This window comes from Gorilla gorilla, chromosome 11 (assembly GCF_029281585.2).
Source record: "Gorilla gorilla gorilla isolate KB3781 chromosome 11, NHGRI_mGorGor1-v2.1_pri, whole genome shotgun sequence".
Taxonomy (NCBI): Eukaryota; Metazoa; Chordata; class Mammalia; order Primates; family Hominidae; genus Gorilla; species Gorilla gorilla.
The window spans coordinates 72,804,657-72,828,178 of record NC_073235.2 but is presented as its reverse complement, the minus strand read 5'-3'; the positions used below and the strand labels follow the sequence as shown (position 1 = coordinate 72,828,178).

Genomic DNA, 23,522 nt, shown 5'->3' with positions numbered 1-23,522 from the left:
TAAATTCATAGTCACATTTTTAACTATTTCCTATGTATCAACGTCTGCAATAAGCACTGGAGAAAGTCAGACAGTCAAAACAATGTCCCAGACTCCGTGAAGTTCCTGGGTAGAGAAGGAGACAGACATATACCATACCTAATAATTGGATGTCCGAGAGAATGAGAGAATGGCAGAAAGAACTTTAGGTAAGCAGACCACCTCCTGGTGAGAGGGCAAAAAAAAAGAGGGGTGGGGATGGGGTAAGAGCCCTGATTTGGTTGAATACCACGAAGAGATCTGATTTCAAAACAGAAGTGACTATATTACCTTTAATTGATGAGACTTTTTTCTAGCAATACATGGAAATAAGGGCTTGTTGGCAACTCAAGTTCAGAAAATGAAGAAAGTGACAGTTCTGCACACATGAATTATGGCTGTAAATTTTAAAGCCATCATATGTGATCCTTGATTTTACCTTGATTCTAACTGCTTCCTAAAGCCATGGACTGCTCAGATTCAATAGGCAGAGGAATGGGAAGCAGCAAGAATTACCAGAAATAAATATACATCAGATAATGTGATCGCAATTTGCCCCTCGATATCCATTATCTTCTCATTTCTTATAGTACAATTTTTATTTCAGCATACTGCTGCTGTAATAAAGATTACAATTTCTTGAGTTCCTTACGGCTAGATGTGGTTCTGTGACCAAGTTCTAGTCAATGATATATAAATAGAAGTATTATATGGTATTTCCAGAAAGTCTCCTTAAAAGAGGGGAGACATACCATTCTTCTCCTTCCCCTTTCTTTCTTTTTAGAGCATGGGATGATGGCTAGAGCTTGAGCAGCCATTGTGGACATCAGATGAACTTGAAAGTGAAAACTATGAGCTGAATATGACAAAGCAAACAGATAGAAAACTGGATTCATTATGACATTGCAAAGCTGCCAGACCAGCTCTAGTCTGCTTCCGCCTAATCTTCCTTACTAAGAGAGAGAAATAAACTTCCATCTTCTTCAAGCCACTGGTACATGCAGCTGAGTCTAATCCTCAGTCAGATAACCCTTCCGAGTATTTTCCTACCATATGATTAGAACATAATATGATAAGTGATATACTAGAAGCACAAGCACCATATGTGGGTAGAATAATTAAGATGCTGCTTACTCAATCTAGGCAGTCTCAAAAGACTTTATAAAGAAGATAAACTTGAGCTGGCTCCTGAAAATTAGATTGGATTTTTCAAGATAGAGAAGGAGAGTGAAGCCATTTTAGGCTCAGAAAACAATACGTACCAAGACACAAGGATGTAAAAAAGCATAGTAAGTCCAAAAAACCTAATTTGTTGAGGCTAGACTATATATGATCTTTTGGATCTGAAGAGAGAGCAGGGGGGAAGGATAAGATGAGAAGGAAGAATGATTAGAGGAAGGAGATGATTTATCTGTTCTGCATATGAATTTAGTTACCCTTCATATCTTATAATTCAAAAACCTGTAAATTATCTGTGTATTACCCAGAAAGAATAGCAGTTAAATTTTTTTCCCCCTTCTGCTGGATCAGAGACAAAGGACGAGGCTGCCTCTTTATTATTCACTCCATTCAACAACATATGCCTTCATCTTTCCCTAGTACCACCATCACATAACTTCAGCTTCAATCCTAGTTTGACTGAGCAGTTCTTACTGCCTGTGGCTATCTGAGGTTTTACAAGCCCTGCCAGCTCACCTCTGTGGGCAGCTTTGGTGCTATATCTTTCAGTGAGTCCGTTATCCTAGATCATCTCTACAGCCCTATCCAGGATTTACACTTTCCTTGATCTTCTCAGGTTTCCTGATCATTCTGTTCTAAGATCAGTCCCACAGAGAAGAGCTGCTTAAGCAATCTACTGTCTAATAGACTTAATTCACCCCCAAAGCAGCTCACCATGACTAAGTCATTTGTAGAGAGACTGAGTAGATTTGACTGAAATGACACTAGTAGGCTCAACACTGGTCAGCCCAGCAGGGAAGGGGCATCTCTCTTCTATAAGTAGAGAGTGACCTGGCAAGGGTCCAATAAGAAATGGATGGTGAATATCCACTTTAGTATAGAGAACAATGTACCCTCCTGTTTTCAGTCTCTTTCTCAGCAGGAAATATGCACAAGGGGTATTGTTTAGTTGTTGGCCTGAGGAGAATGGCAGCAAACCACCATTCACCCAGGTCACCACCAACCCTCTATGGCTTCACATAAACACCACACAAGGAAACACCTTCTCTGAAGCCCAGCATCATAGCAAGTTGGTTAAGAGAACCTCATTTGATCCTGTAAATGTCCTGCCTTTCCTGGAGTTCATCCTACTTTGGTTCAGTAAAGCAAGATCTTGTGAAAGATTATTATCTGATATAATGAAAACCAAATGAATTTGAAGACTTTGCAATACTTTGTTTGGACTGGCAATATAAATTCTAATTCTCTCACAACCCAGAAAGAACACCAGTGAAGGGAAACCATGTAGGTTATTCTTTTGTTTCATTTGTGAGTGCTCCTGTCTCTGTTGCAGCTAAAACATTATTGATCCCAGAATCCTGTTTTTCTCCCTATTCTCTTCCCATTCCATGCATTCACTGAGGGCTTACTGTATGTTGACAGCTTCCTAACATGCCTTGATTTCTTGTCTGCCTTTTAGCTGGTGCATCTGACTACTTACTAGATGGTTGCATTTTGATTTCCCAGAGACATGTTAAGGTCAACATGTTCAAAACCAAACATCTTCCTTTCTTAAGGCTGCATCCCACCCGGTTGTTGAAGTCAGAAACCTGGATTCTACATTCTCCCTTAACCCCATATCCAATTAAAGCAGGCAGAATAATGGCTCCCTCGAAGATGTCCACATTCTAATCCTCAGAACCTATTAATATGCTACTTCATATGGCAAAGGGACTTTATTTATGTAATTAAGGTAAAGGTCCTAGAGACGGGGAGGTTGTCTTGGATTACCTGGATGGACCCAACTTAATCACATGAGTCTTTTAAAGTGGAAGAGGGAGGCAGAAAGAAAAAAGAAGAGGCAGGAGAGATTCAACGTATGAAAGGGACTTAACCCGTCATTGCTGCCTTTGAAAATGGAGGAAGTGGCCATGAGCCAAGGAATGCAGGCAGCATCTGGAAGATGGAAATGGGCCTCAGCTGATATCTAGCAAAGAAATGAGATCCTCAATTCTACAGATGCAAGGAAATGAATTCTGCTAATAACCTGAATGACCCAGAAAATAAATTTCCCCTCAGCCTTAAGAAAGGAGTACAGCCCTACTGACACCTTGATTTTAGCCCACTGAGACCCATGGCAGACTTCTAACTTAAAGAACCATAAGATAACAAATTTGTGTTGTTTTCAGCCTCTAAGTTTGTGGTGATTTGTTATGACAGTAATAGAAAACTAATACACCAATCAAATATCAAGTCTTCTCAGTTCTACTTCCTAAATCCCTTACTCATAACCTGTCCCCTCTTTCACATCCTAGTCCAGTTACTCATCAACTCATACCCATACTACTCCAATGTCCTTCTTGTTTTTCTCCTTCCCTCTACCTTATACCCCTCTAATCCCTCTTGTACTTGGTAGCTGGAATTTCTTTATAACATAAAAATATGACCTCATTGTTTCCTTCCTCAAAATTCTTCAGCAGATGCACACTGCCAGAATGATAAAATGTTAACTCCTTTGCATGATATATACAAATGGTCTTGCCTGCCACCTACCTGTCTACTTGATTTCATCTTAAATCACTTGCTCACCAGATGCTGTAGCACTGTGCTGCACAGTACTTGTAGCTCCAAAACAGGTCCTATTCTTTCATGCCTCAGGGCCTTTGCACATGATGTACCTCCAGTTTAGAATACTCTCCCTAATTTGTCCACCTGGCAGGCTCCTACTCATGTTTCATGTGTATCTATAGTGCCCAGCACAGAAATACTCGGTAAATTTTTTGAATGAATGCACACAAACATATACATGTTGCAGGTAGGCCAAGAAATGGTGATATGACAAAATGTGACTTGGTCTTCAAAGTAGCATAAAATTAGACAAATATGGAACAGCTCTTTTGGAAATCAGCAAATTCCAACTAAATTATTCACAGCAAGCAGGTTTGAAGAATAAAGGAGTATTGACTTGATTTGGATTTGAAAATATAAGCCTCATTCCTCTACTTTTGAAGCCCAAATGTCGCCAGGTCCCTGAATATATATAACCAAAATGAGCAAATAAATCATGATTTAAACCTCATTGTAGACATTAGCTGATGTCACAACCATTATACACACATACATGGTGGGTCAGAGACAGAAGGAGATGAATACCAATAACCATCATATGTTGAGTGCTTACTACCACAAAGCTTCATGCCAAGTGCTTCACATGTAGGTCAACTAAACATTGCAATAATCCTATTAAATAGGAATTATTCCAGTTTCACAAGTGAAGAAAATGCAACTTAAAAGAAGAAATTTTCTAAAAAACATTCAGCAAAAATTGGAAGAACCAGGTTTTAAATTCAGGTATTTCTGTCTCCAACGCCCATATACCTCACTCTTCTGTATTTTATCTTGTGAAGAGTCCATTACTTTGGAAGATGAATTAAGAGAACATATATGCAAAAAAAAATGACAGAAAACCAATTAGCAAACAATGCCTCAAGAAGGTGCAAAATGAAGCCCTCAAACATTAAAGCACACTCACCAAGGAGATGCTGAGTAAAAAATTTCTCAGTGAGGCACAGTTAATTAAGAAGGGCTTCTTGAAAGTTGTGAATTTTAAAGCAGGACCTCTGTTGACAGAGGGGACATAAATCAGCTAACTAGGGGAGGAGGGTGTTAGGGGAGAAGGGGAATAACAGAGGAAGATAGAAAGAATGAAGTATAATAACTAAGAAACAATTGTTAACATCCAGTTAAACACTTAGGAATGTGTTAAAAAAAACATTCTATTTACTTACTCATAAAAGCAAGAAAGCAAGACATTTGAGTGTAATTAACTGTTCTGATAGTATTAACTACAGCAACAGAGCTGCCATTCTGATTACAATTGGTAGATCCCATTAATAAAGTTGAATAGTTAGTCGTGTGTCTGTGTCTGTGTCTCTCTGTCTTGCCCCAGCTGTTCCTAAATTTGCTTTTCTCCCTAAGTCACATCTTACCTGTTCAAAATTAATTATTTTTAAAAGTTTACATTTAATTGTAATACATGATTCATCTCAGTGTAAGAAACATTCCCTGGCTGGGCATGGTGGCTCACCCCTGTAATTCCAGCACTTTGGGAGGCCAAGGCAGGCAGATCACTTGAGGTCAGGAGTTCGAGACCAGCCTGGCCAACATGGTGAAACCCCATCCATACTAAAAAAAAAAAAAAAAAAATTAGCCAGGTGTGGTGGCCTGCACCTGTAATCCCAGCTACTCGGGAAGCTGAGGCAGAAGAATCGCTGGAACCTGTGAGGTGGAGGTTGCAGTGAGCCAAGATGGCACCACTCCACTCCAGCCTGGCGACAGAGAAAAAAAAAATCCCCAATAGTGGAATGTAGAGAATAAAAAGCAAAATTCCTCCTCATTATACAGTCTCCTCCCCATTATCAGTATGGGTTGTATTCTTTTAGACCTTTTATTACATGAATTTGTAGTATCTGCTATAAATATTTTATATACATATATATATACACACACACACACACACTGTTTTTCTGTGTTGTAAGTAAATGTCACAATATAAATTGGACAATATATTATTATTATTATTATTATTATTTTTTTTTTTTTTTTTTTTTTTTTGAGACAGAGTCTCGCTCAGTCACCCAGGCTGGAGTGCAATGGAGCGATCTTGGCTCACTGCAACCTCTGCCTCTCAGGTTCAAGTGATTCTCCTGTCTCAGCTTCCCAAGTAGCTGGGATTACAGACACCTGCCATCATGCCTGGCTAAATTTTGTAGAGACAGTGTTTCACCATGTGGGCCAGGCTGGTCTTGAAATCCTAACCTCAGGTGATCTGCCTTGGCCTCCCAAAGTGCTGGGATTACAGGCATGAGCCACCGCACCCGGCCTTAATTTTTATAATTTTTATAATATAGTTGAGTGTATAATCCCAACAGAAATGGGAATATACACCACAAAAATGTCCTGGTACTTATTTTTTCCATTCAGTAATACAGCTTAAAGTTCATCCATATCACTTTCATACCTAAATGGCATTCCACAAAGTGGGTAACTATAGTTTATTTAGCCATTCATGTATTGGTGAACATTTAGGTTGTTTCTGTTTTTGTTACTACTAGAAAGAAGGCTGAAATGGCTTACATATGCCACATGTCATATGGGATTTCAAACTTTTAAAATATTTCTTAGGTGGCAAAAGCACTGACAAATGAACACTTAGTATCCTTCCAAGAAACTTGAATGCAAAGAGAGAATATACTGCCGCATCTTCTGGGGGTGGCTCAGTGAGCAATTTCAGAGCAGTGGGGGCAACAGAGCTACAGCCAAGGAGGAAGCAATCAGCAAATGGTCCCACAGGATTATGAATAGTGCTCTGTGGGCCAAAACTCCTTCAGTGGTTCGATTCCAGCAGCTACAAACACTGAACCTTATTGCTGGGTTCCACTTGCAAGAATCTGCTACCTCGTTCCAGTGGTGGGTATCCCTGGGTAATAACCTCAGCATACGTGAGACAGATGAAGATATATTCAAAATACGCATATGTGGCCAGTGTGGTGGTTCATGCCTGTAATCCTAGCACTTTGAGAGGCTGAGGCGGGCAGATCACTTCAGCTCAAGAGTTCAAGATCAGCCTGGGCAACACAACAAAACCCTGTCTCTACTAAAAATACAACACTTAGCCAGGCATGGTGGCAGGTGCCTGTAGTATCAGCTACTTGGGAGGCTGAGGCAGGAGGATCGTCTGAACCTGGGAGGTCGGGGCTGCAGTGAGCCGAGATGGAGCCACTGTACTCCAGCCTGGGTGACAAAGTGAGACTGTCTTTCAAATATATATATTTATACATTATATATATACTATATATAGTATATATATATGCTAATAATTCCACTAGAGAAAACATTTGAAAAAATTACAGAAATAGTTGGAGGCATTTATAATTAGAAAATAGATGATATGAAAATGAAACAGAAATCAGTATCACAATGCTACATACTATACCATCATTAAATGTGAAAGATTCGTCCAGGTTAGAAAAGATATCCGTGCTAAGTGCTAAATCCACCACAAAGGCACCTCCCAATCAGGGTCAATCCCTTAAAGTAGGGAAAAGGAAGAGAAGGAGAGGTGTGTAAGGAGAACATTAGATGGGGAAATGTCTGGAAGAAAGCAAAGGCAAAATGCTCCTAGATCACATCTCAGCCTTAGATTACCACTGTCTAAGAAAGTGAAGCTTCTATGATTAATAACTATGATACTTTACAGTAACTGAAGGAATTACCAAAGGTAGTAAGGAGAAAAGCAAAAGCTTGTAGTTAAATTTCAAGCTTGTTGATTCTTCTTTGTTGTTGTTGAGAAGGAGTCTTGCTCTGTCACCCAGGCTGGAGTGCAGTGGCGTGATCTCAGCTCACTTCAATCTCCATCTCCTGGGTTCAAGCGATTCTCCTGCCTCAGCCTCCCGAGTAGTTGGGAATACAGGCATGTGCCATCACACCCAGCTAATTTTTGTATTTTTAGTAGAGACAGGGTTTTACCATGTGGGCCAGGATGGTCTCGATCTCCTGACCTTGTGATCTGCCCGCCTTGGCCTCCCAAAGTGCTGGGATTACAGGCGTGAGCCACCACACCCAGCCTTGTTGATTCTTTTGATTCTGATTCTTAATGACCTGTTTGGTCCTATACCTTAAATAATGCCATTTGCAATGTTAGGCTATAATCACTAAAATGTAAAGTTACTACATTGAATCACACAGTTCATAATAAACCATTCCTAACCACTATAGTCAGTAAGTGACAGGTGTTCACGTCCTCTGGCTTTCCAGCCCAGCACCAATCTGCTTCAAAGGTCATCCCAGAATATGAAGATTACATGTTTCCCATATCAGGTATTATTACCCCAGGCCTGTGGGAATGACTTGCAGAGGTTTGGGGGTGTCACCAAGCCCTATTAATCCTTGACCACTACCTCAAAATGTAAGTGTTCACAAAAGGCATGAATCACATTTTCTCATTATCTCTAAAGCACATTGGGGTATCTTTCCCTCTACTGTACTCTCCTTACACAAACACAGGACACATAAGCAATTCAGCCATGCATGAAGAGTGCAGGAGAAAGTCAAGGACAATAGAAGGTGCCATGTCAATAGAGATGATGGAGGGGACAAGTGGGTGTGTGGCTTGTTGTCTGAGCCAATGTGGTCATTTACTGACATCCATTCTTTAATTTCCTCCTTCAGTAAGAACTCGGCAATATCATCAGTTCCAACTGTTAACGTCCAGTGTGTCAGGGAAGTAGACCTTGCCCCAGGGCTGGCTAACGACCCTTTTCCTAGGTGGTCCTTCACATATAGAGTGGAAACCACAACCCTGTTCTTTTTCACACACATTTGTAAATGCATAATTTTTTTAAAAAAATTATGATTTTAAAGAGATGTGTTTCAAATAGATCATGTTGTTCTCTAAATGCTTTTCCATCATCAAATTCTGGACTGTTTACATGGGTTCTTTGGAAGTGTGTTCTTTGAAGGTGATCATTACAGTGTGTCTAATGAGAGATGTAGAATCACTCCTCAATTAGATTAGTATTTTAAGAAAAAAAAAAGCTTTATATGTGTGGTGGGATAAAAACCACAGTGGTATGGGGGAGGGCCGGGGTATAGTTAAAGCCAAAGGTTAAACATGCCGTGCTTATCAATCACTTTTTCTGGTGGCAAGTTATTTTAAGAGTTGTTTTATACGAAAATTGTTGGGGAAAGGGGAGTGGCAATAAAAACAGGACTTCTCCCTACCTGGATTCTGAACACGATGAACACAGTCAGCAGATAAGGTCCAAAATAATACCTTTATTATAGATAGAACTGATCTTGGAGAATGTAGCTTTCATCTGCAGGGAGTGGGCTTTCTCAAACTGAAAGGCAGAGGTAGAGATAGACTTATCTGGCCAGTCTTGGAACTGGGCTGGACCACCACAGGTACCTCACTCAGGAACACAGCCTTTGCCCCTGAGCTTAACTATGCTGAGAGCAATCAAGCAGGCAGGCTAACTTCCAGGAGAAAGCAGAAGGGAAAGAGCAGGACCATGCACGACCAGTTCCTCCCCAAACTCACCATCTGCATACATCACTTCTCATCCTCTAGCATCTATCACTTTGGGTCCAATCAAAAGACAGAAACCACACCAGAAATTTGAACAAAGAAAATTTAATATAAAGAATGTTTAACTTAGGCCAGGCGTAGTGGCTCACGCCTGTAATCGCAGCACTTTGTGAGGCTGAGGCGGGTGGATCACCTGAGGTCAGGGGTTCAAGACCAGCCTGGCCAACATGGTGAAACCCCATCTCTACTAAAAATACAAAAATTAGCCGGACATGGTGGTGGGTGCCTGTAATCCCAGCTACTTGGGAGGCTGAAGCAGGAGAATTGCTTGAACCTGGGAGGCGGAGGTTGCAGTGAGCCAAGATTGTACCAGTGCACTCCAGCCTGGGCAACAAAGCGAGACTCCATCTCAAAAAAAAAACCAAACCAAACCAAACAAAAAAGAATGTTTAACTTGTAACAGCGGATTAGATACTAAGGAGTAAAGAGAATTCTAAAGAATACAGATATAGCAGGTATTGGAAGCAGCTGCTACCTCTACTGAGATGGAGTACCCAAGAAGAAACAAATTTGGAAGAGCCCCTGCCCCCAAACCCAAGCCTGAGGTTCAGGCCTCAGTGGAAAGGCTATCACTATGGGCCTCGGTGGTGAAGTTCTCTGAGGTGAGACAAGCCAGGGCTGGCAAGCATAAGACCACCTGCTGGGGTGCCTTTGAAATTCATTAAGAAGCCACCAGATTAGGTGCCAGAAGAATTCGCTGGAGGGTGAGCACCACAGGGTGTCCCAAATGCCACTGAGAGCCAAAGGCCACAGAAGCAATTAGGAAAAAGCACACTGAAACCTGCAAGAGCGTTCTTTCCTCCTGCAGTGGCCTTCTAGTGCCCTCTGCTGACAAAGCTTAATATCTGCCACATGGCAAAGAAGAAATGTTCACCAAGTCCACTCCAGCATCACAAAGCAGAGCAAAGGGTAGATTCAGCGCTGAAAGGTGCAGGAACGAAGTGAATTAGAAAACAGAGAGAGGCCAGGAATGTTACAACGCTCTTTAAAAAAAGACGAAAAACCAGCTTCTAAGGAATTTCAATTTGGGGCTTGCAATAGGCAACTTCAAGCTATCGTCAACTGGCTGAGTCCAGTCTCCTCCGACATTAGGAGCACTTGCATATATTTGAGAGATAATGAAGAGATTATAGAAACCCTCTTCCCCTACTTAAAAAGACATGTCTTGTGATTGGCATGAAATTTTCTCATTAAGACTCATAGTTTTTCAATCCAGAAGTTCCTTATTTGAAATGGGAATGTTCTGTGAGGCATCCTTTTGTAAACCTTTATTGACCAAAACTTCCTTGGGATAAATGACAGTCAAGAATAAAAATGTAGAAAAAGGGATCCAGCAAAGGGGCCAGTGACGGGAAAGGACCACAAATACAGACTTAATCTCTTTATGGGTTTCCATTCCTATGATTCCAATGTTGTATGAGCTGAAAAAGTGAGGAGTCAGGTGGCATGGCACCTTTCTGACTCTTTCCTGTCGCTCTGCCTCTAGGATTTTGCCCAACATAGAAAGGTAAAGGAACCAGTGAAAGTCCATGTGATTCGAAGCTCTTTTGCCAGGATCATGGCCATAAAAGGAGAACTCCTTTTTCTTCTGGGCCCCAATTTCTCACCAACTCAGTCATGAGTGCTAAGTCAAAGACAGGGAGTCAGCCAAAGGGAGCTGATTCATGGGTCTCCCCCTGGCTCTTTTAGGTACAGTCAGGAACCCAAGACTTTCCTATAAGCTGGACCATTTTTCTGCAAAGTCTAATATTTCTGAAGCCTGAGTCATTCATGATAATAATAACAACAGCTAACACTTCTTGAGTACTTACTATGTGAAAGCACTGTGCTAATAATGTGCTGATTTAATCCTCACATAAACCCTATGAGGAAGATAAACAAGTCTGTTTTAGAGATAAGAAAACAGAGGCTTAGAGAAGTTCAGAAGCTGGTAATGGTGCGGCTGAGCTTCAAATGCAGGCAGCCCAATTCCAAAGTCCACAATTACAACCATCTTGTTTCTGCATTTGGGATTTATTCTTGGTTAATGAGACACCACTTCTTTAGATTCCGCTAGAGCATTTTATATCATATTAATGGAGAATCCAGGCCTGATATGATAAGCCAGTTGCCCTTCTGACATCCTATCAACTTAAGCATCAACTCAAGCATATTATTCTTCAGTTCATCCTATCAACTTAAGCATTAGCATTCTTCAGATTATAAGACACTAGGAAGCAAATCCAAAGAACATTTTGTTTGAGATGCTGAATGATCAGCGATAGAGTATGAGCTGAGAATGTTTTCATCTGTTGAGTTTTACGTGTTTTCTGTCATTTAGCTCCCTCCAAAGTCACAGCTGGTAAAACCAAATGGGTCATTTTACCACAATAAAACCAACGTCACAGTTCAACAAGCACCATTTGTCCTCTAAGGCAAAGCCATGCACCTAATTACGACACACTGTTAATAAATTTGTAATAGACAAAAAGAAATTGACTACTATGGATTTTTTTTTCCTCAACAAAGCAAAACCATTTAAAGGGCAGATTGTGCATCTATTTCTTCTTTTATTGTTTCCATAAAGTTAGCATTATATTCTAGACAGAAAAAATCAGGGCAGACCTCAGATGAACAGATTGTACCATCAGATCCTACCACATTGTCTCTAATGGGGGAAATTAGCAGCTGAACATCAACACCTGTCACCATGAGCAGACCCTGGCACACACACCAGGTAGGAAGGCTGTACAGTTCCTTAGAGCAATCTGAGCCTGGGTCACCAGAGACAGTGTGCATGCCATTGCCCACAGAAGCATAGGCTGACAGGCTCCATTTAAAGTCAGGTGGATATATGAAATGCCAGAGGAGATGTAGTAGCAGTTCCCGAGGAAGACTGGTTATCAACAACAGTGAGCGCTACAAAGGCTTTCTAGAGATTGTACTAACTGCAAGAATAGAATCACACACACGGGCAGAGAGGCCCCAGCAGTAACTACCAAACATTCGTCCTCTTTCAAGGGCAAAAGACACCACAGCAGCATCCCCTCTCACACGTGGATGGCTTGGGTCATATCTCCACTGAGCCAGAATATGGCCAATTGTTTTCACCAACCTCAAGATCAATTGCAGTAATTGCTCCTGAATGGATTATGCTGCGGGTCCTGGCAGTTTGTAAGGGGGCCTAACTGAGCAAGCACACATTTATTTTTATGACATTGTAAGCATGTCTTCTCTTTAAAAGGGCTTTGGACATTTTTTCCTACCTGGTTGCCTAGCAACCTTTTGAGGGGACAGAAATAGGAAGGAGGATACTGGAGACTAATAGATAAGTGTTTATTTCATAGATTTCTTTTTCAAAAATCAATCTGTTGTCACTTCCTGGGGTGGGAGTGGGGTGAAGGTGGAGGAGCTGTGCTATATTATAGTGCTGCTACTTTTTTTTTTTTTTGAGACGGAGTCTCGCTCTTTCACCAGGCTGGAGCACAGTGGCGTGATCTTGGCTCACTGCAACCTCCACCTGCCGGGTTCAAGCAATTCTCCTGCCTCAGCCTCCTGAGTACCTGGGATTACAGGCACGTGCCACCACGCCCAGCTAATTTTGGTATTTTTAGTAGATACGGGGTTTCACCGTGTTGGCCAGGATGGTCTCAATCTCCTGACCTCAAAATCCACCCGCCTCGGCCTCCCAGTGTGCTGGGATTACAGGTATGAGCCACTGCACCCGGCCTACTCTTCTAGCAGGAACACACAGTGCCAGCAAGTGTATTTACACAAGAATTTTCAGAAACTGGGGAAGTGTATCACTGATACTGCATCTTAATTAAGATGAAAAATAAATACATCAACATTAAGTCATCAGAAACACATTGAGTATTCAGGCATGTCCCAGACATGCCTGAGAAGAAACTGTAATCTCTCTCACTTTACCCTAGTTGTGAATGACTAGTGAATAATGCTGCATTCTTGTCTGTCTGGTCTCCTTCTTTTCACTAAATTATATTTTCCTAGAAAAAGGACCCTTTCATTAAGGTGTTCAAGTTCATTCGCAAGGAACTAAGATAAGTAGTTCTTTTAACTTCCTCTGTATCTGTAGTTACTTCCCTCTTTTTATTTTTTGTATATTTAAACTTTCTATCTTTTTTCTTGATTAGGTTAGTTAATAAATGATCTATTTTATTATTTTTGTCCCGAAAAAGCTCATGATTTATATATTGGTTCTACTACGTTTCTACATTCTGCTTCAGTAATTTCTACTTCTATTTTATTAAATCCTTTCTTATGTTTTATTTAGATTTTTAAAATTGTAATTTCTTGGGTGGAAAGCTTAATTCATTTGCTTTCATTCTTTCTGGATCATTAATATAGGTATTCAGGGCTATGAATTTGCCTCTAATCCCTGCTTTAACTATTTTCCATTAATTCTGACATGGAGTTTTCTTGTTTGTTTCTTGATTTTTTTAGCAGATGGGGTATCATTATGTTGCCCGGGCTGGACTACAGTGGCTATTCAAAGGCATGATCATAGGGCACTACAGCCTTGAAATGCTGGACCCAAGTGATCTTACTGCCTCAGCATCCCAAGTAGTTGGGACTACAGGTGCATGACACTGCACCCAGCTTGGTTATACAGTACTTTGAAAATTATTATTTTCTATGTATTCTTCAATTTCCATTTTGATTTTTTTCACCTGACCTGTTAAAGATGGTTTTGTTTTTTCATACCCAGGTGGTAAGGACTTTTTGTTTTCTATGTTTGTTTGTTTATTTCTAGTTGTAATGCATTGTGGTCAGAGAATGTTGTCTGTACTACTTACATTTTTGAAATTTGAGAATGTCTCTGTAGACTTCATAGCAGGTATAAGCACATATATATATAAATAATATTTACATACGACATACATAACATATATCATAAATATATAATTATATTTAAAACTAAGTGTATACAGATCGATATCTCAAACCCTGTCCTTGAAATTAGAGGATGCATCTCTTTTCAAGTGCCCATGAAACATTCACAAAAACATACACTGTTGCTTATTTTTAAATCTATCTTAATTTTTAAATCTATTTCTCATAAAATGAGATAGGTTCATTAAATAACTTTTGCAACCAATGTGCATCTCCTTGTATTTTTCATAGCTTCTGCTTTATGAACGTGATGCCATAAATAAATATACTTCTTATATTTTCATTATAAAATAGCATCTGGTCAGACACGGTGTTTCACACCTGTAATCCCAACATTTTGGAAGAACTGGGGTGGGAAGATCGCTTGAGCCCAAGAGTTCAAGATCAGCTTGGGCAACACAGTGAGACCTTGTCTCCACAAAAAATAAACTAAATATAAATTATCCGGGCATTGTGGTGCATGCTTGTAGTCCCAGCTACTTGGGGCGGGGAAGGGCTGAGAAAATGAGAAAAACATATTTAAAGAATCTTTCATATTAACCCACATCTATGCCATTTCCTGTGCTCTTTATTTCTTACTGTGGACTTCAGTTACCATTTCTATTCAACCTGAAGGACAACCTTTAGTATTTCTTGTAAGGCGGGTTGGCTAGCAACAAGTTCTCTCCTTTATTTTAACTTCATTTTTTTTGAAGGATAATTTTGCTACATAAAAAATTCCTGGTTGACAACTTTTTCAGCACTTTGAATATGTCATCCCACTGCCTTCTGACTTCTATTTTTCAGATGAAAAGTTAGCCATTAATCATACTGACCTTCCCTTGCACATGATCAATTGATTTTTCCCTTGCTGATTTCAAGATTTTCTCTTCATCTTTCAACAGTTTAACTAGGATGTGTACAGGTCTCAATCTCTTTGTATTTATCCTACTTTGGGTTTGTTGAGATTTTCAGTTGTGTAGACTAATGTTTTCATCAAATTTGGAATGTTTGGACCTCTTATTTTTTAAAAAAAATGTTGAACATTTATCTCACCTCCTTCTGGAAGTTCCTTTACATATATCTTGTAATGCATTATGGTGTCTTATGGGTCTTTGTAGCTCTGTTAATTTTTCTTCAATGTCTTTTTTCCCTCTGTGTTCTTCAGGTTGGTTAATTTCTATAGATCTCTTTTCAGATTCACTAATTCTTTCTTTTACCATCTCAAATCTGATGAGATCCATAATTAACTTTTTTCATTTCAACAATTATACTTTTCACCATCATTGGGGTGGGATGGAGGCAGCCTAAAATGGTGAAAAAGAACATAGCTCTGGAGCCAAGCTTTATGAATTCAAGTCTGCACACCACCATTTATTAGCTGTGTGAACTAAAACAATTTACTTGGCTTCTCTCTACATCAAATTTATAACCTAGAAAATGCAAATACTAAAAGTGCCTAACTCATAGTGCAGTTTGAGAATTGAGCTGCTACATAAAGTGTTTAGAGTAAAGTCTGTCATAAAATAAGCATCCCAATAATCTTTTGCTATTATTACTGCTGATGTAGGAGTTTGGTCATCCTAGCAGACATGATCTGAAATTAGTTTTGTACCCTAAACCTGAGATCTGGGGTAAGAAAGATTAGCCCCACATATGTGACCTCTTCAGCCTTTCCTATTCTTTCTTCTCAAGTTCCACTATGCTTGTTCCATAGGTATATTTGGGTTTCCCTATTGTTTTGCTAAATTACATTATGGTCACACCACTAGGGCTAATACTAAGCTCACTTGGTGAGATTTCGACACATGACACAGATTTTTTTGGCCTCATCTCCAGAAGGTCTGGACCTTGATTCTCATACCTTTGGGTGTTAGTTGTCATCAAGCTCCAAGCCACACTAACAACTCAGAATTACAGCACCACAGCTACTGAATTTATATACGTCTTCTCTGCATAGAGGTACCTCCTGCTCTGCTCTTGCCACCCACTGTACTGGATGTCTTACATATGACTCTTACTTATTTGACCCCAAGTTTGGCCAAAATCTTCGAGACAAGGAAATTTCGCTTGAGACCACTCATATCATGGGGTACAGCCCAATAACCACATCAGCATCCCAGGTTCCAGTTCTTCCCAGTCCTAGCCCTCCCCATCCTATTGGCTCATAGCCCTGAACATCTCCTTCACCATGTGCTACCAATTCCTAGTCCTGGATCTGCATTGACTACAAGGTATTAAGGACTATAATATTTAGTCAAATCAGTGTGTCAGTGGAATAATTTAGAAAGTAGTAAAAGAGAATCTCTAGTTAACCATTAACATGGTATTAAGACAAACCCTGGTGAAGTAAACAGACCAAATTTTTCAGTCCCATTTGGTCAATCTAAGGAAAGTCTAAGCAAAGATGAATATAAACTGTCCAGTGCTCTCTCTCTACTCTCCAAACTTGTATGCAACTAGTTAGTTTCCCAATGACAACTAATGACGCTTTATATTTTACAAAGCACTGTCACAAATGTATTTCATTCAATCCTCAAAATGACCCTATGACCTAGGTAAGGTGGCATGATTACTCTTATTTCACAGATGAGAAAACAAACTTGAGGAAAATAAAGTACATATCCAAGGTCACTCTATTATTTGGGTGAAAAGTAGCAGTTATAAACTAATTTTTCTTGCTTCCAACTCACTGAGTTTTTCAATGCGTCCCATGAATCAGTAGTCCCATGAGAAATCCTGTGACCAAAAATTTAGAAAATGGTGAGGATTTTATCACGATAAAAACTCTAGGAAATCCTGCAGTAAAGCATCTGGTTACCTTTGTTTTCCACAATGTTTCTCACACTTCTCTCATCATGGAACCTCCTTCTTAAGAATAAATTCCCACAGAATTTTGAAAAACACTACCCTATACTAAGCTGCCTCATGGGAAGCACAGGGAATGCCAGCTTGAGTAAGGTTAGGGCTCCTTGGAGAAATACTCTCCTCTTAGCAACCTCCGGCCTCTCACCAAACATTTCCTCCTATCTGCAAATAGAAGAGGACTCTGGTGATGGGGCAAACTAGAGTATTAGGATGAGGATAAGGGACAAATCAAAATACACAGATACACTTACTATCAGATCTGAAATCTTCCCAAAATGGCCCTAACTCCATGTTTTTCAAAACAGAGTTTACAGCCCTTTGCATAGAATCATCCAGGAAATTTGGTGAACACAAAGAGTCCCAGACTATCACAGACCTAATGAAACAGAACCTCTGGGAACAGGGCCCAGGAATCTGCATTTTAACAAGTTCGCTAGGCGACTGTGACATAACTAGAATTTGGGAAACAGAGTCTTACGTAGTCAACAACAGATGTGAGATACTTTTCCAATTAAATCAAAGTCACAAACCAAAATGCAAATCGCCCAAGATGCATCCAGTGGGGGACTATTTGGTTTCTCAGTAATAACCACATGTCAATGAGACCAGCCTTCCTGGGGAAGGCTATTCCATGGTCTATCAGATCTTTTCATTAGGGAAACTTCCCTGCTATTCCATCTAAGTAGTTTTTCTTAATTTGATCCTATTACTTCCATGCTTTATACAAAGATGAGTATAGCAGTTATCCTCAATAAACAAAAATGCAATACAAATGACACTCCAGGCTCATGTTTCCATCCAATGGCCACATCTCTTTACAAAGTGAGAGTCAACGCAGGTGTCTGCGGCCAGCTTCTATAGGTCCCAAATTTTGATTTAGATGAGCAGTGCCATCTTCAGTGTCAAATGTGTAGCCATCAGTGGCACCATTCTTGCAAACAGATGGTATGCTCACAGCACCTCAGCTACATTACAACAATTGGGACTCAGAGGACTGTTCAAGACGGAGGCACTTAAGGAATTAGAATGTGACCATAACTATCGACTGAGTTATAGATACTGTGATTTCCTGGCCTTAGGAAAAGGACCATGAATAAGATAACATTAGTCTCATGACCATCAAATGGAATAAGCCAAGGCAGCAGAAGACATTTTGTTCACACATCAGGAAGTACCTGCTGACTAGCTAGATTATTAGGAAAGGCAGTAAACTGCCAAAATAGGTGGCATGGCATCCTCCATAGGTCATTAAAAACGGTAATATGATCTTCTAAGATTTCCTGCCCAGGCATAAGTGGGTAGATAAGATGACCTTTTCAGATTTTAGAATGAAGATTTTATGAGTATTCAGAAGACGCAGTGAGGGAAAATTGCTCTTAGGAACAAAAACAAATTCTTTGGAAGAGGAAATGATTCATTTAAAGACCATTTTAAGAACTTCAGCTGATTTTCCTAGAAATACCTTGGTTTCAGAGTAATTTGGAAATAATTCAGTAAATTGTTATATCTAAAATAATTAATTAGCTTTTAAAGTCAGATACTTCATTAATACACACACATATGTACATATACTTCATTAATACACACACATATATATGTGTCCATATGCATATGCATGTATGGCTGAAGTTTTGAAGATCATAACACTGTGAGATATGGGAATATGGAATACTAGGCCAATTATTTCATCTAAGAACACAATAACAATCAATAGTAATCATGCCAGTAAAAAATAATCCACTAAATCAGCTTTGGAATCATCTCTGAAATAGCCCAGACATGTGTCATTTTGAGATCACATTTGCATTGATCTGCCTAGATCCTAGGAGACAAAGAATGTGATTTTTTCCAGGTATCTGTCAGGATCAGGGTTCCAGTCACAGAGATAAGCTAAGGCTAGGAGAGCCTGCAGAGTGTGGGCTCTGAGGTCAGATTGCCTGGGTTCAAATTCCAGTTCTAGTGCTTACTATCTTCATCAGTCTGGGCAATTTCCTAACTCCTCTAAGCCTCAGTTGTATCATATGTAAAATGCGATAGCAATGGTACATATATTACAGAAATCAAATGAGTGTTAAATAAAATGATTCATGTAAAACATTTAACACTGTAAAACATGAAGTAAATATTCAATAAGCAACAGTTAAAATTACCCCTATTATTAAGAATTATAAGGCCGGGCACGATGGCTCACACCTGTAATCCCAGCACTTTGGGAGGCTGAGACAGGCGGGTCACCTGAGGTCAGAAGTTCAAGACCAGCCTGGCCAACTTGGTGAAAACCCACCTCTACTAAAAACACAAAAAATAGCTAGGTGTGGTGGTGCATGCCTGTGATCCCAGCTACTCAGGAGGCTGAGGCAGGAGAATCACTTGAACCTGGAGGCGGAGGTTGCAGTGAGCCGAGATTGTGCCACTGCACTCCATCCTGGGCGACAGAGCGAGACCGTCTCAAAAAAAAAAAAGAATTATAAGTAAATTGTATGTCTCTTCACTGTCACTAATTCTCCAGATTATCTCTGACATGGTATGACACATTTCTGAGAAATCAGTCAATCAGTCTGCAAAATAATGCAGACTCTCAGGAATCATAAGTTAAATGCTGCTTCTAATTCCTTTTCAGAAGTGAAAGAAATAGGGAATTGTGTGCTGATTTGTGAGAATCATAAACCAACAGAATAAAACATTAAGAACAACAGGATGCCTGTAACTTGAAGTAAAACTTGATAGTCCTAAAAATGTCAATTGGGTCTGTAATCACCCAGTACAAAGTCCATACACTTAATGAGCTCCTGCAAAGAATGACTGTTGCCAAATGAAATACATGGATACTGATGGACCAGTCTTGAGTAGCATAGTGGGCACAAAACTGAGTAATGCTGAGTGAGAAATACAACGTTGAGTAATACAGCCGTAGTGTAGTCTTCTATGTATTCTAATTCTAGAGATTCACTCCCAGCACCAGCACAAGATGCTTTTCTTCCAACACTTCCCATTCTAGAAGGACTTTCCATCTCTGCCAACTAACCCAAACCTTATTGTTTCATTAGGATTTGCCTCTCCCCATAGCCATCACAAAACATTTAGTTTAAAATACATAGTTCTTTATTTGATCATTCATTCATTCAATACAGTTTAATTGAATTTCCCACCAATAATATAAAAAACTGCTGAAAGCTGATTAGATGTATTTTTGTATATACTCCCCCTTTCTTAGTGATGTTTTCTGTCCACAACAAGTTAAAGATCTAATGAAAGGTGATAAGATGAGAGCACAACCAAGGGAATTCAGAGGAGGGACAGAATGCTTTCAGTGGGATGAGCCAGCACATGGTACCCTAGTATGGCTGCAAGAGATGTTACTAGGCAGGGGTTACAGTGGGTAGCAAAGCACACACACTTCATTGAGATGAATGCAGCTTGGACATTTCCTACAGAATCTAGCTCTTTTCTGTGAATTCATGCAAACTGTTGGTTGAACATATACATGAATTAATGAAACGGAGCCTATTTTGCCCTCATACAGGAAAATAGGCAAATAAGGACCTGGCTCAAGGTGATTGAGGCCTTCTGGAGAGAGGTGCTTGGCAGAATTTGGCCACAGTATCAATTCTAAACTGCACACTAAACAAACATAATAAAAGATGTGCGCCAGGAATAGAAGGCCAGCAGGATGTTACTTTTCTGAAAATGGCATTGGCAGGGGGACTGTAGGGAGGGAGCACAGTCCCCTTCTTTCCCCCTCTTACTTGTCAGCCTTGTGGTTCACGAAAACCCAATTGGACCCTTGTTTTCTTTCCTGGGCCAGTAATGAATGGCAGTAATTATCCATGCAAGGCTGTGTGTGAGTCATGAGGTAGCTCTGGCTCCCTTCTCCTTGCAATTTTGAGCTCTGTGTGTGTCTGTGTGTGTGTTTCACCCGCTACTATTGAGGGGTGGAAAATAGATTACAATTACATTCCGGCTGGCTTTTGAAGACTTGATGGACAGCTGGAGAGAAATCTTGCCTGCAGCTGCTGGGATGAGAGGGTGGCCAAGAGGTGGGCGTGGAAAGAGGAAGAGAGGCCCTGTCAGAAGAGGGGGAAACAATACTAAATGAATTCAGGATATTCTCAAAGGAGCATTTTGAAGAGATCATGCTTGCTGACATTAAAACTGATTCTAGGGTCCAGGTGGCTGGCTGCATATCTGAATAATGTAGGTCCCTTTCAGGAACATTTTGAGTGTTCAAGTGCAGAGATGCTATCACTGGATCAGAGAGCAGCAAGATTAGACATAGACCAAGGCTGGCCCTGAAGATGGGCTCAGCTGTAGGTTTTTCCCTCTCTTCATCTGGAATCATTTTTCTAAGGTTAACCCCAACCCCTAACCTTTATTTATTTTTTTTTAGTATGTATATGGGGAGCTTTCATGTACTTACTGAGCACTATGTTTGGCACTTGGCCATACATGTTATCTACATGCCTCACATAATCCATATTACTCCCCTTCAAGGGAAAGGTCATAACCCTTATTTTACAGAGGGGGAAAACGAAGTTGAGAAAGGTGAAATAACTATCTCAAGGATGTTAAGTATTAAGGTGAACAACCCAGGCAGGCCAACTTCAAAGTGCCAAACAGTGCAATATTTTATTTCTTATTACAGTCATAAAAATCACAAATTAAGAAAGCAGGAATACCAATTACTGGGAGTAGAAGAAAGGGCAATGCTAATGTATTTATTGCATTTGTCTAAAACAGATACCCAGTTGTCTAGGTCCTTCAATTTCATAATGGTTAAGAAAATAAAACACCATGATTATATCACAAATGAAATATAAATAGTTCCTCTATGTGTAACTTAGAAACATTTGCAGGTATGTAGGTGAAAATCAGCACTCCATAGAAGGCACCAAGAAACTCATCAGCTTTAAGTGTAACCAGAATTCGAACAATAATTGTAGAAAAACATGCCCCCAAAATTGTACGTAGGTGTGATTTCCCTGGATACCAAATGGAAGTGATTTCAACTGGCCTCTAACCCTCAGTGAATGTGGTTAGAACAGTGGTCTGCAGAGCTACCAAGCAAAATAATCAGAAAAGTCTCCCTTATCCTAAGCTAATTGCAAAATAAACATTTCTATTCCTTCCCACCAGCCTTCCATGCAGGATTCACTTTGATGGCATTTGCCTCTTGGTTCAGATCAAACTTAGATCACAATTTAAGAACTGGTTTATTAACACTACCAGCAAGTCCTCTGTCAATGGGGTCAGAACACTTGCCTAGGCATGACATGACATCTACTCACATTTAGTCACGGATTTCTTTGTTCAGCAATACACTAAATAGGCACAGTAATCCCCTACCAAAAGCCAGGAGCTGTACTAAATATTAGGGGAGCCATTCTCACACTCAGTTTGCTCATAGATAAGTAAATGGACCATTAAGTAAACGCTGTCTGGATGAGTCAGAGAAGAATGCTCATGTCACATTTCAGCTCCCTTCTATCAATTTACCCTGTCCCAGACCAGTCTTAAAGTAGTCATATCATGAAATCACAACAAACCTGAACTGTAGTCTAGACACATTTGTGACTGTGAGAAAAGATGAAACCTTGAAGAAATGTGCATCTTAGGACACTTGGTTCTGTGAGTGGTAGAAGAGGGTGTGCAAAGAAATAAGACATAGTCAGGAGCAAATAAAAAGTTACCCCGTGCAAAAAGCAATATTGAAAACTAAGAAAAGAGTACTCACACTTTCTTATTTCAACACTTACTACAAAGCAACAGCAATCAAAGTAGTGTGATTACCGGCATAAGAAGCAACGTACAGATCAATGGGATAGAATGGAGGGTCCAGAAATAAACCCATATATTTGATTGATTTTCAACAATGTTGCCAAGACCATTCAATGGAGGAAGAATAGTCTCTTTAACAAACGGTGCTGGGAAAACTGCATATACAGACACAAAAGATGAAGTTGGACCCACACATTACAACAAATGTAAAATTAACTCAAAATGGATCAACAACCTAAATATAAGAACTAAAACCATAAAACTCTCAGAAGAACGCATAGAGGTAAATCTTCATGACCTTGGACTTGGCAATGGATTCTTAGGTATGACACACCAAAAGCACACCAAGCAACAAAAGAAAAGAAAATTGGATGTCATCACAATTTAAAGCTTTTATGTTTCAAAGGACATCACCAAGAAAGTAAAAAGACAACCCACAAAACAGGAAAAAATATTTGTAAATCATATATCTGAAAAGGATCTAGTATCCAGAATATATTAGAAAAAATCTTAAAACTCAGCAACACAGTTAAATTTTTAAGTGGTCAAAAAACATGAATAGACATTCTTCAAAGTAGGTATACAAATAGCCAAGAAGCACATGAAAACATGTTAAAACACCATTAGTCATCAGAGAAATGCAAATCAAAACCACCAGGAGTATCACTTTACACCCACTAGG

General features: G+C 39.8%; 1 protein-coding gene across 1 annotated transcript in view; it reads right to left on the bottom strand.

Annotated features, from left to right (window-relative positions):
• Positions 1-23,522, bottom strand: part of MYO3B (myosin IIIB) — a 446,006-nt gene that overhangs the window by 323,159 nt on the left and 99,325 nt on the right. The gene's annotated exons all lie outside the window — the stretch shown is intronic.